Raw genomic sequence first — 16421 nt, forward strand, 5'->3', positions numbered from 1 at the left:
AAAAAGAAGATGATAGCCAAAGTAAATCACAATGCAGTAAATTAAAGAAACCTCAAAATTCAGATCTTGAGAGATTGATACAAACGTTGTTCTAAGGACAACCTTACACCAAAAACAGAGTTTATGGTAGAACAACCTTATTTCTAGAAAGATCTTTGTATCAAGTCTCAAACCGAAGAGGAATACAATAATAAATATAAACTGAATTGAAATAACTTGTAATTAAAAATGTATTGTTCTAGGGACAGCCATACACCATAAAAATGGCAGGGCAACCTTGCTGGAACAACTTTCAAATGAAATTGAAAATCAAGCGATAAAGGAATAGCAGAAAATAAATTCTAAGCTATTACAACATTCTCACAAAGCTTGAATTAAATAATTACAACATTCACCACCATACATACATCCCACAAAAGAATAATTAAAAATTAGAAGAATAAATCAATCAAACACAAGGGTTTATAGTGGTTCGCCTGTGTGTTCACCAACTGTTAAACAACAGTCACACAAAAAGCTACTCCACTCCTAATATCCTCACACAGGGGATATTAGCGTTCACTAAAAATAGGTTTTCCCAGGTTCACCCAAAACCCTTACAATTGTGTCTTTGTATGTGGGCTTACACAATTAAAAAAACCCCACTTCTGAGTTTTCCTGGCTTTCCTCAGATAACCAATATAACAAGATTTTTCTGGCAAATCTTGAAAGAAACCAAAATAATAGAAAGGAATTTACAATATGTAAAATACTTGAATATCTCCTTCATTGTAGCAGCCCGGTAGAACCAAATCAAAGTAGATGATTGAATGTCCAAGTTCAATGTCCAGTACTCGATTACAATGGTTCTAATTCTAATAGATTTTAAATTAAACCAAATAGGGCTTGCCTTAATTGATTTTGATTCCAAAGAAAGGGAATAATAATTCCTCTTTATCAAATCAGATTGGAATAGCAGAAATAAAATCAATTAAAATAAAGCTAAGGAAAGAGAATATTAAATAAGCACACTTAGCTTAGATGGAGCACAGAATTATCTCTCAGAAGTTCGACGAATATTGGCTTGAATACTTTAATTAAATCGATAATTTCTTCTGAGATTCGTGCACTATTTATAGGTGAGAAGATCGGGTCTTCGACTGGTCTAGAATGCTCTTCGACTAGTCGAAGCAACAACAGATATTTGAAAAATCCGGCGGGATATGCTCTGACCATTTTACGACTGGTCGAAGCTCTCCTACGACTGGTCGTAGGTCCAGAAAATCTTCGTTGGACTTCGAGTCGAAGATTGTACGACTGGTCAAAGATCAGTCGACACTGTTCCTACGACTGGTCGAACAGATTCCTGGACTAGTCGAAGGCTAACAGATTTTATCCGGAATTTGTAACAAACTCACGACTGGTCGAGGAATTTCTTAGACTGGTCGAAGCAAGTCTAGGACTAGTCGAAGAAGGCCTAGGACTAGTCGAAGAACATACCAATCACATGCAAAATAAACATTCGGTTTATGTATCCGAAATGACCTACTTCTAAGGTCAACCTATGGTCAATCAAACCTCAACCATGAAGTATGGACATTGAAACATTAGGAACAAGAGACCTTGAAGTATGAGCCTTGAAGTCTTGATGTAGATCAATCTTGAAATCTTCATATAGCTCAATCTTGAAAGTGTACAAACTGCCTTGAACTCTTCTTGAAGTCTTGCAGCTTGAGTCTTGTCTTGTGAGCAGTTCTTTCATTCAAGATCTTGAGTCTTGTCTTGTGAGCTTTGCTTGTTGTGAGCTTAGCTTGTTCATGAATGTTGATCTTTGAAAGAGCTTCACTTAAGCAAGTTATATATAACATGACAGTGATTTTGTCATCACAAATTTGACAACAGACAGGGATATAAACTATAGCACTTACAAAACTCTCCAAAGATGTTAATGGTGAAAGTGTGGACCAACATCTCTACCGAAGTATGATAGGAAGCCTACTGTATCTCACAGCCAGTCGTCCTGATATATCTTTCAATGTAGGAGTGTGTGCTCGATATCAGGCCAAACCTAAGGAACCTCACCTAACAGTTGTTAAGAGAATCATCAAATATATAGCAGGAACTACCTCTTTTGGCCTATGGTATCCATTTGAAACATCCACCACCATTGCTGGATACTCTGACGCTGATTAGGCTAGAAATTTGGATGATAGAAAATCAACAAGTGGAGGATGTTTTTATATTAGAAATTGTCTAGTCTCTTCATAGAGCAAGAAATAAAATTCAATATCTCTGTCCACTGTCGAGGCCGAATATATTGTTGCAGGTAGTTGCTGTGCACAACTCCTCTGGATGAAACAAATGCTGTTGGATTATGGGATTGAGCAACCCACAATGAGTCTCTTCTGTGACAACACAAGTGCCATCAACATCTCAAAAAATCCTGTTCAACATTCTCGGACCAAACATATTGACATCCGTCATCATTTTATCCGAGAACTTATTGAAGATAAAATTATTGTGTTAGATTATGTCCACAGAAAAGTAACTTACCTATACCCTAACAAAGCCTCTTGATGCAAACAGGTTCAGTGATCTTCAAAAATCAAATTGAATATGTACTTATTGATGGTGTCTCAATCAAAATGGTCCACATAGGAAAATCTTCAAACTGAGATATTCATGGTTAATTATCAACAACAAAGTCTTAACTTCATGTATTAACCATGTTAGCTATGGGAACTGAAATGTTGATTCTTCACATACTCGATGATATCTAGTCATTCTCGATATCAACGAGATTCAAATGTCGATGATATCGATGTTCACTATCGATATAATCGACGGCTCTCGGGGATGCCATGTTATAACTGTCGGTCCTTACCAATGGTTAGACTGCCTCAATATCTGCTGGATAGTTGTGTCTTCCTGATAGTCATCGGCATAGCATAATCTTCGATATCTTTATGAGATTGATTTCGATGACATCGATGACGCAATAATGGGCCTCATATATATCAAGTGGGCAGCATCACATGGACCTCGTATACATCAAGTGGACCGTAATATATGGGCCTCATATACATCAAATGGGCTGCAATACATGGGCCTCCAACAAATCACAATGGACCTCATATATGGGCCTCAAATACATCAAGTGGGTTGTAATATATGGGCCTCGTATGCATCAAGTGGGTCACAATAAATGGGCCTCAATAATGGGCCTCCAACATATCACAATGGGCCTCATATATGGGCCTTAAATACATCAAGTGGGCCGCACCAATGGGCCTTATATACATCAAGTGGGCCGCACCATCTACACCATTCATCTATTTTAAAGATCATCTTAGAGCATTTCTAGAAAAAGGAATCATATCGATGAATCATTTGGACCACACTCCAAATAACAACAAAGATGATGATTGGAAGATCATTTGGACCATACCACAAATAATAGTGGTGATAATAATTTCCACCGTTAAAACCCCACAGGGCCCACCATAGCGTTTATTTTCCATCCAATCAGTGCATATGCTCACAAAGACCTAACTTAAATGGGAAAACAAATATCATATTGATCCCCCACTGTTTACTGCAGTGTGGTCCACCTGATAGATCTACCTCATTTTTGTCTCAAGCCTTAGAACGAGCTCACCAAATGGGATGGACGGTTTGGATGTAACATATACATCAAGGTAGCCTCACACCACCCGTCCAGATGGACGTATGAATAAAACACATACATCATCTGGTGGGCCTCATCTCCACATGTGCAACACGTGTGGGGTGGGTCCCACACGGACTAAAAAGACTGGACGGTGTGGATTTTACCCCACATATAACAAGATGGGGCCACGGAACTTGCTAACGATAATACAACAACTATATAGCTGCTGTAGGTACACCGACCAATCTTCATCCTACAAAGGTGGGTCCCACGGATGAACAATTAGATGCAAGGAAAACATCAAGTGGGTCCACACGTGTGGCCCACCTACTATAGATAAAGCAGATATTTATGTTTCCTCTTTGTCCAAGGGTGCTGGAGGCTGAATAGTACCAGTCCCAATGGCTGGGCCCAATCCAATCGGGCCCACTGATAGACGGCCTGGCCTGGTAAAGTACATACATCAAGATCGGCCATCATACGAAAAGGGGAGAGAGAGAGAGAGAGAGAGAGAGAGAGAGAGAGAGAGAGAGAGAGAGAGAGATGGAGGGGAGGGACTCTGCCACTATGAGCCCTCCCTAGGTGAGCCATGTAAATACAATACATACATCAAAACAGGTCCCATCATAAGTGGGCCTTACATAAAAAATAAAGATCTAACGCTATGAACAACCACCGATTGCAAATCTTCTTGGTCCCTTAGAATCCTTGGCTCCTAAGCTCTTCCTTTAATGGAAGATGATGAAGATTGAATGGTGGAGATGGGAGATAGAATGGTAGGGAGTGGGCCACACTTGACTCTCTCATGGGAGGCTTGGACATTGGCTCTCCCTTAGTGCTTGGGATGGAGAGAGAGGATGGGTTGTTGTAAGGGAGATGGGATGGAGGGTATGGTTTCTCTTGACTTTTGGTAAGAACGGAATGGTTAGGTATGGGTGTTGTTGATTTGGTGAAGAGAGAGGTATGGGTGAGTGATGAGTTATACTTGACTTATGATTGATGTGACTGATTGAAGAGATTCTCTCTAGATTCACAACGCGCGGTGTTTCCTCGAAATATACGCGGGCCCACAACTTTGGGCTTGGCTATCGCATCAGCGCCCGAGATGGGGCGTTGGAACCGCGGTGACGATGCAGTCATTAGGATATAAGTTTCGAGTTGAGTTGACATAGATATATAAGATGTGACTTAGGGTCATGTGTAAACACCGATTACAGGTCGCGGGTTGCTAGAATTTGATCAGGAGGACCGTGGAAGCATACGGAACGGTACGGTTCAGGATATAGGTCTTACAAAATGGCCCTAAAAAGCCCATATAGGCCATCATATGCATACCTATGCGAGCAGTGGACGAAGTCAGTAACTAAAAGCCCTATAAGGTCAAAAAGTCCTCAATTGCTAGTCACGAGTGAGACTAATGCCATCTATATATGTGAGGCCCGTATCCAAGAGCGTACCGCTCCGTAAGCTTTCGCGGTCCTCCCAATTGAATTCCGGTGACCTGGGATGCGTAGATAGCATTTGCGCGCATCCCTGAGTCATATCCTGTCAATCTGAGTGGCTCAACTCGAGACTTGCACCCTTGCGATTGCACCGTCCCCACTGTTCCGACGCCGCGTCTCACACTCCGAAGCGATACTCGGGCCAGGAGATACGGGACTACGTTCAGTTTGAGGAAAATACCGTGCATTTGCAAACCCAAGAGAAAAGGTCCCATCAATCACATCAATCATATCAAGTACATATCCCATCCCCAAGTGCAACACCTATCCCCAAAGTCAACTCTCTCTCTTACACAACCCATACATGTCAAGTACACCCATCACTCACTCACCCATCACTCACAATCCCTCTCCCTCTCTTACATCATTTCTCTCTCTCTCTCTCTCTCTCTCTCTCTCTCTTTCTCAACTATCCCCTGAGCAACACCCATGAGAGAGGTGGACATCCAAGCTTCTATGGAGAAAAAACTTTGTGTGGCCCACCTTCCTACCACCCAATCCCACCCTCCAAGCTTCATCTCAACCATTGAAATTCATCCCTTGGAGCTTTAGAATGCATCGGTGGAAGGAGTCCAAGATCTAACGGTGGGTGATCCGCCATTGATTTTCAATTTGATGGCCCACTTATGATGGGATCTAATTTGATTTATGTGTTGTAATCATATGAGGGGCCCATAGTGGTGGGGTCCCTTCACTACACCTCTCTCTCTCTCCCTCCCTCCCTCCCTCCCTCCCTCTTTCTCTCTCCCTCTCTCCTTTGTATGGTGAAGATGATGATGAGGTGTATGGCCCACCTGATGTGTGTGTGGCCCACCATGATATGCGCAATCCATGCCGTGCACCAGTGGCGCCAACCTTAGTGGACTGTCCAGCGGACAGGCTTGCTGCCTGTCCGTTTGGACAGCCCAGATACAGGTAAAAATATAAGTATCGACTTCATCTTACAAGCTGGTGGGTCCCCGCATGTGTGGACTAACCTGTATGTATGTGGTATACCCACACCATCCATCCAGATGGTGGGTCCCAGTGCATCAGTGGGTACATTAGACCTCACCACGAGTTATATGTTATATGCAAACCGTCCTCCCATTCGGCACGTGTGGGGCCCACCTCACACATTCTGCACATGTGGGATGGGACACACCTTGGTGTACGTGCCTTACACCTAAACCGTGCATTCATCTAAACTTCTGGATAGTAGCTTTGTATTATATATATAATATTATAATATATAGGTATATGGTGGGCCCCATGTGGGACCCACCTGCTAGACAGACTGGTTGGGATCCCCACACCAGCTATGTAGTTGTGTATTGACGTCACCAAATTCCATGGGACCCACCTTAATAGTATGTGTTTCATCTGTAACGTCCATCTGGACGGTGCCATGTACTGCCCCACCCTGATGCAGTGTGTATCTGCACCGTCTATGCAGTGGCCCACCTTGATACTTGTGTCTATCACACCGTCCATCTGTTGAAACCCACCATGATGTATGTTTTGTGTACCACGCCGTCCATCTGTTGAAAATCCACTGTGATATATGTTTTGTATTCCACACCATCTAGTTCACTGGACATGTGGCCCACTCGATATATGTGTTGTATATCCAAGTTATTCATTTGGTGGGCCCATTTGGAGGTGCAAGCCCACCTGCTATAAGTATAGGGCCACCTTGATGTATACCCATCTATTTTGTTGGACCATGGTGTAAGTGATATGTTTTCTAGCTCCTATGATTTTCAAATTTTGTAGTGCCAAAACCTCTTGGAATCTGTCTTGTGTAGCTCTACATATTCAAGATCATGCATCATATGTACAAGAGCAAAGGTCTTTACCTCAAGAACTTCAAATACAAGATCAAGAGATATACAAATTCAAGTTCAAGTACAACACCAAGTTATAGTTCAATCTTTCAAGCTTCAATAGTTCAGGGTTTCATAGCTTCATCCATGTCAAGACAAAGTTCTTTACTTTGAACCTCAAAGCTCAAGATGAAATACAAGTCAAGTACTTCAAGTTCAAGCTTCAAAATACATCAAGTTCAAGCTTCAACATACTTCAAGATATCAAGATTCATGTACTTCACGATCAACTAATAACTGAAGCAAAAGGTGTTTCAATGTTCAAACATCACTTATAAGGTATGAATGACCCTAGATTGACCATAGGTTAGGTCATATTGATTGAATATTTTAATTGGGTCACTTTATAAGTGTATAGGCTGTTCTCGACTAGTCTTAACATATGTTCTATTGGTCCTAGTACTAGCTCGACCAGTCCAAGTTTTGTTACTAGTTTTTGAGGTTTTTTGTTATTCGACAAGTCTTGGAGACTGCTTAACCAGTCCAGTGAATAGTGCTCGACTAGTCGAGCAGGCTCGACTCAAAGTCCATCAACTAAATTGGGTCCCACATGACCAGTCGTGGATAGGACTTGACCGGTCGTGGAGGCAACTCAACCGGTCGATCAGGCTCTTTGACCAGTCGTGGAACGACCTTATCTTATCGTGCTCGAATTTTCAAAAGTTTGTTGGTCCTTCGACCAGTTGAGCTGGCCTCTAGGCTAGTCAAGTGAGCAGTTTCTGCATTTATAAATAGAGCACGATTTTCAAAGTTTTTCATCTAATTTAAGCAAAATCAAGACACCACTCTAAGAGATAAGTTTGTGATATTCTTAAGCTGTTTAGTGCTCATTTAATATTCTCTTTAATTATCTTTTGGTATTTGATTTTGTATTCTACATTCCAATCTTATTTGAAGAAGGGATTAAAATTTTCCCATTTCTTGGAATCAAAATCAAATCAAGCTAGCCCAAAGTGATTTAATCTAAAAATCATTTAGAACTTAGAACCTTTACATATGTGAGCGTGGACATTGAACATCTACGTTGAACTTCTACTTCGAATCGGTCTACCGGGTTGCATCAAAGGAGAATATCCAAATAAGTATTTTACAGTTTTGGAAATCTATTCTTTCAGTTTCTTTGAGATTATGCCAGAAAAATCTCTTTCTTTTTGTTTGTCTGAGGTGATCCAGAAAACTCAGAGTGTGGGGTTTTTGAATTATGTAAGCCCACTTGAAAGACACAATTGTGAAGGTTTTAGGTGAACCTTGAAAAACCTACTAGATAGTGAACGTCAATATCCATTGCGTGAGGATATTGGGAGTGGAGTAGTTGTGTGGCTGTTTTTCTAAACAGTTGGTGTACACACAAGCAAACCACTATAATTTCTGGTCTTGTGGTGAATGATTGATTGTGGCATTGTGTGGATGTTGTAATTTCCATTTTATGTATTTGTAGAGAATGTTGTAATCTTTTTATGCAAGTGTGGGAATGTTATAATAGCTTAGTTATTTTCTTTGCTATTTTTCTTTATTCCTTGGTATCAGTTTGAGATTTTGATACACAAACCATTCTAGGAATTAGGTTGTCCTACCATAAACCATTGGTTTTTGGTGTAAGGTTGTCCTTAGAATAACATCTGTATCAACCTCTCAATACTTGTACATTTGAGGTTGTTATTCATTTTAGCATTGTGGGATTGTTTAAGTGCTATCTTTATTTATATTTGTTAAATTCTGCATTTAATTTTTTAATTTGGCATAGTCCTATCCCCCCCCCCCCCCCCCCACACACACCTATTCTAGGACTCTTAGCTGGGCCTTTTCAAGTGGTATCAAAGCTTAATAGCTCACTTTAATTATTTTTGGATTAATTTCTTGAGCTAATTGATTTGAGCTTTTTAATATGTCAAATTTTGTTAGCCTTTTAGTCACTGGGCCTCCACCATTTGATGGCTCCAATTATGCCTATTGGAAAGTTAGAATGAGAATTTTCTTAAAATCCATGGATGAGAGCGTGTGGCAACCCACAATGACCAATTGGAACCCTCCTACCACTGAAGTGACTGGTACTGATGGATCTAAAACTGTAAGAGTCTCACCTTACTTTTCTTGGACCACTCTTCAGAAAAGTAAGAGTAGTGCCAATGTAAAGGCTTTAAATGCAATCACTTGCGCACTATCAGTGGATGAATTCAAAAGAATTATATCTTGTAATACTGCAAAGCAAGCCTATGATATTTTAGAAATGACACACAAGGGAACAACAATTGTTAAGAAATCTAAAGTCCAAATCCTCATAACCAAATTTGAGGAAATACATATGGAAGAAAGTGAAACTTTCATAGACTTCTATATAAGATTGAATGACATTGTCAACTCTATGTAGGGTCTCAGTGATATAATCTCAGAAAGTAAAGTCTGTGCAAAGATACTGTACTCATTGCCTGAACAGTTCAATTCAAAGGTGACTACGATCTAAGAACTTCATGATACGAATAATATGAGGGTGGAAGAATTAGTTGGTTCCTTACAGACCTATGAGTTAAACTTTAAAGTTCCTAAAGGTAAATCCATCGCCCTTAAATCTTCTAAAATTATTTCTCAAGAAAATAACAATTCTGATTTAGAAAATTCTAAAGATGATATGGCCCTTTTATCTAAAAAGTTTTATAAGATTTTCAAAAGTAAAAAGAGAGTTGATTTGCAAAAACCTAATGAAAAGAAAAGATATAGATCTAAAACTTGAAAATCTTTAAAGGATAGCTAATGTTACAACTGCCATAAATATGGGCATCTAGTGAACAAGTTTCCTAAAAAGGATAAACCGAAAAAGAAAGGTATGTTGGCTACATGGGATGAATCTTCCTACTTTGAAGCTTCTTCTGAGTTAGAAGATTTTGAAACCAAGTCGGGGAATGATGTTAAAGCTCTAATGACTCTATCCAAGTTCACTTTTTTAGATAATGATGATTTAACCAGTGAAGAAAATCTAAATAGTGACCATGAAAATGAAGAAGATCTTCAAGATGCTTATAATGCCCTGTACAAGGAAAGTTGCAAAATTGCTACAAAACTAAAACTTCAGAAAGAAAAGTTTTTAAAAATTAAAGAAAATTTTGATAATCCAATCTTAGAAAATCACACATTTCATATCGTTTTGAAAAAAACTAAGTGTGATTTAGATTTCAAAACCTTCCTTGTTGAAAACCTAAAATCTGAAAATGAAAAGCTAAAACTAGAAGTCTCTTCACTTTTGAGTTTAAAAGACACATGAAGGTATGTCCAAGTTGATCCTTGAAAGTGCCCTGGTTTGTCAATTAGCATGAGCGTTGAGTCAGCTAGACAAAAGAATCTCACTGGAAGATTGATCAAGCGTCTGCCTCAATTGGATGTGTGTCCGAACTCATCACAGGTAGATCTTAGCCTCACATTCCATGTCCCAAAACACCAGGTAATTAAAATCTTTAAAATTGGATAAAACACCTTAAGGAATTATAGTTAGAAAACTTTTTTCAAACTCAGAAAAGTTTTCTGCCTTTGTCAATTTATCGACAAGTGGTTTGAGAAAATCGAACACTGTTGTGGATGTCCTCGAAGCTCACTCGATATTATCAAAATGAGGACAGAAGATGTCTAGTAACCACAAAAATATCTAGATAGAATTATCGACATATCGATAGAGGATTTGATATCATCGAAATTTAAATCTAGAGTCCATCGAGTAGACTCGATAAAATCGACATTAGGTCTATTGTGTCCAAAGCTCTGTTAAGGCATATCATGTAATCTTCAATATATCGAAGAGCTCCTTGATATCCTCAAAATTCAAATTTCGATGATATTGGAAGTACTTTTATGATATCAGATTGGACACACATTTTTCTAGTAAAGTTTTTTAAGTTGTCTTTCTCAGATCGAGGGTCACTCGATAAAATTGATATTCAAATATCGATCATATCAAGGCATGGTCGATGTCATCTAATATGGACACAAAATGTCTAACAAGCTTATAGGAAAATTTCTTAAAATTATCGATCAATCGACACTGACCTCGATATCATTAATATTCAAATTCCGATGATATTGAGTGATGTTCGATCATATCTTTTTCCTGAAAAATCTTCAAAGGCAAGTCTCTCTTATTTTCAAATATAGAGGAACTGAATCTTGTGTCGATGAAATCGAAGTTCGAAATCCGATGACATCGACGCATGTTCGATTTCCTTGACCAGCTGGCAAAAGATTTCAAAAGTGTTTAACATTGAGTTCGTGTCATCGAGCGGCCAGTCGATTCTATTGAGAGTATACGCTCAAAATATCGACCCTGCTCGATGATTTCGAACTCTATAAAAAATGTGACCATTTTAAATCCATCGAAACCTTTTGGCTATTTAATGAGAGCTTGTCCTTGGTTGTTGAATAGAGAAAATAGAGAGTGCTTTTGTGTGTTTAACCCTAGATCATATACCCCAAGCCTTTTTCTCTCAAGGGAGTTCATCCTCCAATCCACCCTCATCATTGACATTCAATAGAGTGGATTGGGGAATGAACTTTCGCATTCAAGGATCTTATAGCTACCACCTTAATGGTAAATCATTAAGCTGCGATGCCTTGAATGCATAGATGATTGGAATCACTCTATCTCCCTTATAGGAAAACATCTAATAGAGTAGGATTCCATTATAACCTTAACCAAACCCGTCGCCATGTATTGTTACATCTTCTGAGTTACGGTTCAAGGAAGCAAAAGATTCTTCTTCACTAGAGGAAGAGATCTTCGACAACGCGTTGAATGAGGCTCATCTACTTATCTATAAGTCATTAGAGTCCAGAGACCCTTGAGATCATTCCTTTTGTAGGATTGGGTCTAAGTTGTATCTCACCCCTTACGAGTCCTCATAGGAGGCCTCTGACAGGAGTGTACTTGGGGGTGCTTTGTGTTGACCCTTGCTCTGTGGAGAGCATAAACCCTAAGGTCCTTGTGTAGGTCCTTGGCCAGTGTGGCCAAAAAGTTAGGTGCTATGTGTTGACCCTTGCTCACGGGAGCATAAACAGTGTCATGTAGACACATTGTATCAGCCTAAGTGTAGGTCATACTAGTTAGAGGTGAACCTGATTTAAAACCTCTGGTTTAAGGTGAACCTATTGTGAAACCTCCTTTAGTGAGATCCGGTACACTCAAGGGTTGAGTGCGTCCACCGGAAGTGGAGTAGACTAGTAGTTGGACCACTTTAAAAATGACTGTGTTTGAGATTGCTAGCGTCTTCTAATGCTTGTGTGATTTCCTTAAATTCTTTCATATTTGATCACATCTCACACACAGTCACAATCATCATAAACTGTGTTTGCATCTGGTTTATTCTTCAATTAGTTTTATGATTGGATCCTCTATTTGGTTTGAAAGCCATTAGAGTTACTCTGATGAAAATCCTGGTGCATGTATATTTACTCATGATTAGAGTGATAGGTTTTTAAATAACCATAAAATAGTAAAAAGTCCTATTCCCCCCCTCTAGGACATATTGGCATATTTTCACTTCAACTAAAGCGGTCATTATTGCAATTTTAATTAGTATCAGAGAGGGTCTCTCTTAAGGGCTTCACCGCCTAAAGAGTGATCTTAACTTAAGTTGGTAATATGGCTAAAGAAGAGGGCTCATCGGTCACTAGACGTCCAGTATTTGATGGATCAAATTATGCATGTTGGAAGGCTAGAATGTATTACTTTCTGAGATCTTTGGATCATGATGTTTGGGATATAGTTGAAAGAGGATATGTGCCACCAACCAAACAAATAGTACTTGAGAATGGCGCAACTATCACTAAACTAAAATCCAAAGAAAAATGGACAACATTCAATAAAGAAAAACAAACTGTTGAGGCTAAAGCCATGAATGCTATATACTGGGCTGTGTCCCAAGACATTTTCAATCAAATTAGTATGTGTGGGACAGCCAAAGAAGCATGGGATTTGTTGGAAACAACCCATGGAGGAACAAGCACTGTGAAGAGATCCAAACTAAAACTCCTAACATCATAGTTTGAAAGTCTCAGAATGGAAGAGCATGAGACCTTTGTGGAGTTTTTCACAAAACTAAATATCATTTGCAACTCCATTGGGGGATTAGGTGAGAAAGTTCTGGTCCAAAAATTCTGTAGGAAAATACTAAAATCATTACCAGAACGGTTCAACCCTAAAGTACCAACCATTGAAGACTGTAGAAACATAGATGAAATGAAAGTAGAAGAACTCGTAGGTTCCTTATAAACATTTGAACTACACTTTAAACAAACCCCTAAATCCAAAACTACTGTCCTCAAAACCTTAAAGAATACAACAAATGAGGACATTGAAAGTGAAAGAGAAAATGAAGATGAAGAAGTGGCCCTGTTGGCACAATGGTTCAGAAAGTTCTTTCATAAAAATCGTGGCTGACCATTTAAAGGAAGACAGATGAACAATAAACATTTCACAGGTAAATTCGGTAAAAAGTCCGAGGAACTACAATGTTATACCTGTTGAAAGTTTTGACATTTGTCTACTGAATTCCCAAATCAAAAAACTAAGGGAAAGGCAATGGCTGCCACATGAGATGATACGGAAGAGTCAAACTCAGAATCTAGCAACTCAGAGAGAGATGGAGACTAGAAATCTCTGAAAATTCTTATGGTCATTACTACTCCAATCATTCCCATCGAAACTAAGAACGATAAAGAACCGCAAGCCACTGAATCATTTCCATCAGATAATGAAGAAACTGAGAAGGAAGAAGAAGAACAGGACAAATTACAAGATGCTTACAATCAACTCTACATTCATAGCATCAACATCCTTAAAAGACTTGGAATGTCTTAAAACAAAAAGGAATTGCTGCAAAAAGATCTGGATAAAACTTTGGAAATTAATGCACATCTAATTAATGATTTACAGCAATATCACTCAGATAATGATAGATTAGAAAGAATTAACATCTTCCTTAAATTTGAGTCTGAAAAACTAAACAAACAGGTTGAGCTATTAAAAGATAAAAACATGCTCCTTTAAAATGAAAATCACACACTCCTATTTGATTTAGAAGAATCCAAAAAACTTGCTAAGCTAAATTATAAGTTTTCTCAGAGTGGTGAGAAATTAGAAAAACTCTTAGGTATGGGAAGACCCAGAAAGGACAAGAGTGGCTTATGATATGATAAATTTAAAACAAAAAATGAAAATGCAGCACCAATAGCTAAAAAATCTGCTGCTTCAGGAAGTAAAACAAGAACCACTCCTACTTGTCATTTATGTGGTGATTCTGGTCATTATAAGTTTGAATGCATGTCACCTAGATGGACTTAACACAGTTCTGGTCAAAATCATATCGGTAAATATAGACCAACTAGAAGAATAATACAAAATGTCAAGAGTCCACTTAGGAATATGAATAGAAGAAATACACATCCATCACCACCTAGAATGATGAACAGAATGAAGAAGTTATCAAATCAAGTGGCTGAATTAAACAAGAAAACAAATGAATTTGTAAGATAAGAAAACACGATTCAGTTGCCCAATTTAATTAAAGAAACTAAATCTACCACGGTTAAAAATCCTGTCACAAAATAGGTAGTAAGAGAAAAGAAGAATTGCCTTGTTACTCATTCAAATCATATAACAGGTAATGATACTAAGTGGTACCTGGATAGTGGATGCTTAAGACATGTCACAGGTGACAAATCCCTTCTTTCAAAATATTCAGATCTTAATGATGGGATAGTCACCTATGGAGATGGGAGCACCGCTAAGATAATTGGACAGGGAATCATCAAAGGAATAAATTCGCTCAAAAATGAGAATGCATTTTGCATAAAAGGATTAATGCATAACCTTCTGAGCATCTCTCAAAATGTGACAATGAGCATGTGGTTACATTCAATAAATAGGAATGCGAAATCCTCAACCTATCAGGAAAATCAGTAATGAAGGGTTATCGCACAAATAACCACTGATATGTCATTAAAGGCAAAGGAAGAACTAATTCATATGCCTTAAAATATTAAGCATGGAAAGACAAGTCCAGGTCATGTATCTAGATCTGGATAGCTGCTGAAATGATGCAATTTTGCTGAACTCTTAATGGTATATCTGAGGTCTCTCTCCTCAACTTTTGTATATAAACATCTTAATGTTTATAATTTTGGATTGTACAATGCTTGTACAAATTTTTTTCTATGTATACGGGTTGATATAAAGAGATACTTTCTTATACATAGAAGATTGTCGATATGCTGATAAATGAAAAATATACATCGTTGATATGTTTATCGATAATTCATGTGGACTCTCGATTAAATCGACCAAGGGATGATATCATCGACGCCTCTTTGGAATATGAGAAGACACATGATCGAGAATGTTATCAAAGACAGTCTTGATAACATCGAATGGGTTCCATCGATATCGTTGAAATAAGATTCGATGATATCGAAGTATGGAGCCCGATAAAAGGCGGTCGGGCGGGAAAAATTACAATTTTCTTTTAGAAAGGATTTTTCTTTCTCCTTGCTCGTCCCCTTCAGCCGGAGGTTCATCGGTGGGTTCCAGACGTTCCTCAAATCTGGTAATACTCCTTCTATTCCTCACATCAAGATTCCATCTTAGCCTTTTTAGAGCATTTCCTGATTTTTAAAAGAAACTCTACCCCTTTTTATCTTCATCTCTTCAAATCCCTTTCTGTGAGTATCAAAAATGGGGAAAGACAAAGGGAAATCATCCAACCCTGAAGAATCTTCGCGATCCTCCCGATAAAAAGTTCTTGCTCCAAGGGAACGGGCAAGAGCTACTGAGCATGGGACTCCCACTCGCCAGGGAACACAACAAACTTCACGTGGCGGGTCCCAATCTGAAATACCGGCCACTCCTCCTGCCAGGGTGAATCCGGCGCTGGTAAAATACACTGGGTGAAAGTTAGTTTTTGAAAGAAGGGTCGACAGGGAATGCCTACAACCATATAATTTAGAACCCTTGGTAGCCGAAATCAGATGGCTACCTCTACTTGATTTTGGGGGCCCTTGTCACTATGAACAGACCTACCATTTCTTTACCTCCTATCATTCGCCAGTGTCTAATCCTCCATCCATCACGATTTTTGTTGATGGTGATGATGTAGAGATCACTCCTGCAGTGGTTGCAAACATTCTTGGGCTTACACTATCACCCGTTAGTCTCCCTAACTTGGACCTTGAGAGCCCTAAAACCCGGTCCATGGTTACCAAATTTCTCTGTCATGGTCATGATATCCTCTGGTATCAAGGCAATGCACTAAAATCAAAGTTCATGGAACCTCAGTATCATATTTTGCATGGTATCTTTGCCTCCAATGTATATCCTAGAAGTACCAATTGTTCGGATCTCATCGAGTTCAAGGCCATGATAGTTTACTC

Source organism: Magnolia sinica, chromosome 9 (assembly GCF_029962835.1).
Source record: "Magnolia sinica isolate HGM2019 chromosome 9, MsV1, whole genome shotgun sequence".
Lineage (NCBI taxonomy): Eukaryota > Viridiplantae > Streptophyta > Magnoliopsida > Magnoliales > Magnoliaceae > Magnolia > Magnolia sinica.